Here is a 4,076-nt window from a genome sequence, read left to right as displayed (position 1 = left end):
GTATTTTGGTTTGGCAACCTTGTATGGCCAGTGATTCAGATACATTCTCATACATGCAATCGTGTATTGCAACAATGACGTGGTTGGCTTCTCATTTTCCTTATGATAACATAAATCTGAGCCTCAATTTGCTAAAAAAAAATAGGAAAAAGGGTAATTTTACCCCTTTATATGAATAAGGGGCAATATCTTATCCATGATTAATATGGGAGATATTGAACCAACGCCCTTTTGATCTGAAGTTTCAATGTTTTTCACTCATAATGTATCGCCATTTTATTTTGCCAGTAAAATGAGGCATTTGAATGAAATGTTGGATTTCTATATACTCACCTGGAGCTTCTTGTTCAAGGTGTTGAGGTGATGTCTATGGTGTTGAATAAATTAGTTTATAGTATTACCTTGTGGGTGTCTTGTTTCCTTTATTGTCTACCAGCGTGTTATCCCATATTATTTTGTGCTTTTATATTTTTTTTGTTTGTTATACTGTTATTATCTATCCTGAGCCGGGGGTCTATCGGAAATAACCTCTCTACTTCATCTGAGGTAGTGGTATGAACTACGTACACTTCACTCTCTCCAGACCCCACTTCGTGGGAATACACTGGGTATGATGTTGTTGTTATTGTATTGCACCTATAATTAAGCGGAAAGTACACATATGCCTATATTTCGTTTTGCTTTTATTGTATTTCATATATCTACTGCATGTACTTGTATCTCAAGTGTATTATTCAATAGAATAATATGAAGTGATTTGTTATGGAATAATACTATAGTTTCTCTATTGAATTCTATTCTTCATCTTATTATAACTCAACTCTTCTATGATACTGATATTTTCCTCAAATTTGCCAATGATTGTCGTCAAATTAAAATTAATTGCCCCATTGTTCCGGGTATAATGCCCATTAACAATTATAAGGACTTCTTGCGCATGACTGAATTTTGTAAGACTAAGGTATCCCCATATTCTGGAGTACAGACTTTTTCATATTGTTTATCTGTATGTTTGCTTGTATGCTGACGTATCACTTCACTGCTATTCGTAATGCATGGTAATCCCTAAAATATTGATATGTTATATTGCTCGAAGTTCAGTTAAGTACCATAAAGTTAACGCCTTCTTATCTTCAGCCTTAATGTTATTCTTCTCAATGTTGTGTATGTGTGCTTAAGTCTTCCTCAATCACTAATTATTGTTCCCTTTTTCATCAATGCACGCAGCCCAACAACTCTGTATAGTTTATTTGTATGAACAGAGCATTAGTTGATTCTAATAAATATCTCCTGTATGTGATCTTGCCAACAAATTAACACATGAAAACTTCTTAAATTAATGTTTTTTCTATATGTATCAACTATGTAAAGGTACATGAATCTTATTGAAAGAGTTTTAAGAGCTATACTTATTTATGGGAGCCCAAATATGAACAAAACTGTGAGCTTTGAGTACATGAATCATCAATTGGTGTGGAATGAATTCTCGATAATCATCCTTTCATCGTCATTATCTTGCAAAGATTGTTTGCCTTTTCATCAAGTATTAAAGAAGGCTCGCAGAGAAATTTCAAGATTGTTTCCATCGATAACAATATAGAGTATTACATCTTTTTAAGTTGTTTTACATGCTGTCGGAGGCTAACAAAATACAATATTCTTCCTGCATATGCATGCCTTTTTTTTCTTTTTAGGTTGAACTAAGTTCATCTTACAAAGAAGAGTGATTGAGAGAATCTGAGGAGACAATTTATACTTGGCAAGAAAAATTAACTGACCTATATCTTGGCGGGATAACACACAAAGTAATCTCAGGTTTTCAACCATGACGTCGTCTTCATTCTCTTTATTTTTTTAACACATCAGAGATTATATTTTACTCTTGAAACTTTTCTTAGAAATGGTTGTTACCTATTGTATTGTATTGATATTCTAAAAGGGTGTCTCAAGTTCGGAATTTTTCAGGTGAGAGCCAAGTATTTCCCTAAAAAAAGTATTAAGCCCAGAGGGAGAAATGATGTTAATGGACAAAAGAAATTTTCTGTTAAGGGTGGTTGCTCCTCTCTGTTATGCCAATGATTTTCTTTTGGCTGGTCTACTCATTAATAAATAATTTACCTTGTGAAAAAATGCACATTAAATATGATTGACGTTTAAGATCTTAGTCTTAAACGATTGCTTAAATATGTGATGAAGCTCCTTCATGTTTGAATCAGTAAGTGAAATTTTACTAATGTATCAATTTCTGAACGGTAAAAAATCCTTCCTTCATACACAGATATCCTCCTGTGTTCATCTGATGGAGTATAGCACTCTATTTTCATCATTTACAAACTGTAGATTGCGTCGGAGAGCTAAAATGTTAAGACAAAAGTACTTCAAGTTATATTGGAGCTGTATTCTGCCTTCAAAGCACCTCTGGCATCTTTCCTCCGATGTATCAATAATGCAGCCTGACTTTATTCCTGCACCTTATTTTTAAAAATTTACAATAGTGTTCAACTTGTGCACACCTTGACTATTCCACTATTTTTGTTAATCTTCTGCAAGTCTGAAATGATTAAGCGTTATTTGTGTATCCCTTACATAAGGGAAACCCAAGCAAGCTTATGCTAACATGTTAATACCCTATTCCATCATATATTTTCATCGTGGGTTAAAAATTAGGTGCATGGATCTTTGACAATATCAATACCTTTTACATGCTTCCAGTTCATGATTTGAATCTTCTTATAAAATGTTTTTCCAGTTCTCATGTTTCAATATGAAGTTGGGTTATATTAAATTATGAACTTGCAGGAATTGGTAAGAGCAGGTTGTGCAAGGAGATCAGCATATGCTTCTAATCCTGCTGCGAAGGTGAGTTGAAATGTCTTGCTACTTTGATGATCCTAAAGCATTGCTGGCTTCTTATTGATACCTTTTGCCTCCAAATTCTGATGTTTTGCAGGTTGTCGATGAACCTGCTGGTTAGTAGATGCTACATTCATGATTGAAGATTTGCAAATGGTAAAAGAAGAATTTGGATTATGAAGTTTTAGATCTTCTAACATATATTTGCAGCATCCGAGAGCTTGAACTTGTAAGTTTAATATTTATTTCTTTCAAACAGTAATCTTAGCCTATATTACTGTTCTTGGTGTCTACTATTTGGGAGACTGATACTGAACCATGAGCTTTAAGTAGTGTCTTGGTTGAAAATTATCGCAATAAAATATTATGGTTATTGAATAGAGAAAATGTATCACAATAAGAGAATATTAAAACATGAAAACTTGAATTACTTGTAATTGGCACCATCAGAATATTTAGTCCATAATAAAACTCAAATATTGAAATTAAAATAGAAAATATGACATCCCACTGAATGTATCTTATCCAAGTCTCCAAAATGAGCTGAGACTTATGTGATTTTCTCGTATTTTACGAATCTTTTGACCTTACTGCTTGAAAGTTGTGCCTTGGGATCATCATCAACTTCTACAATAGATGATTCACTCTTGGATATACTTCTCTTTGCTGGGGTGTTGAAATAGAGATCACAGCATTTTCAGCTATAGAGTCCTAAAAATTCAGTTAAAAAAGAGTTGAAATCAGTTATATTTATGAGTTATATATATATATATATATATATATATATATATATATAGATAGATAGATAGATAGATAGATAGATAGATAGATAGATAGAGAGAGAGAGAGAGCGAGAGAGAGAGAGAGAGAGAATAGGTGCATGATATCACTGTTAATTCATCATCTCCAGATGCAACATGTTCATGGTTGAACTCTAAAAACTACGTAAGAAAAATAATAATGTCAATAACAATTTATATTTCAAGGTGAGAAATTTAAACATTAATAAAATAATTTAAGTTTGTTTGAAATTCATGGGACTAATATAATATACAGTGCATGTATCTTCACTTGGTGGAGGACGATATTGCTTGATGAGATTTTTATCATCACTAAATTTAAGAACAGTGTAAACCTCGTCATGTTTGTCGATGTTGTCTTTCTTGATATCCACTTTAAATATAACTTCTCTATCCAAAATATAATCCAACTCCAGTGGATAT

The sequence above is a fragment of the Capsicum annuum genome, chromosome 3 (assembly GCF_002878395.1).
Source record: "Capsicum annuum cultivar UCD-10X-F1 chromosome 3, UCD10Xv1.1, whole genome shotgun sequence".
Lineage (NCBI taxonomy): Eukaryota > Viridiplantae > Streptophyta > Magnoliopsida > Solanales > Solanaceae > Capsicum > Capsicum annuum.
This window is presented reverse-complemented; position numbering follows the sequence as displayed.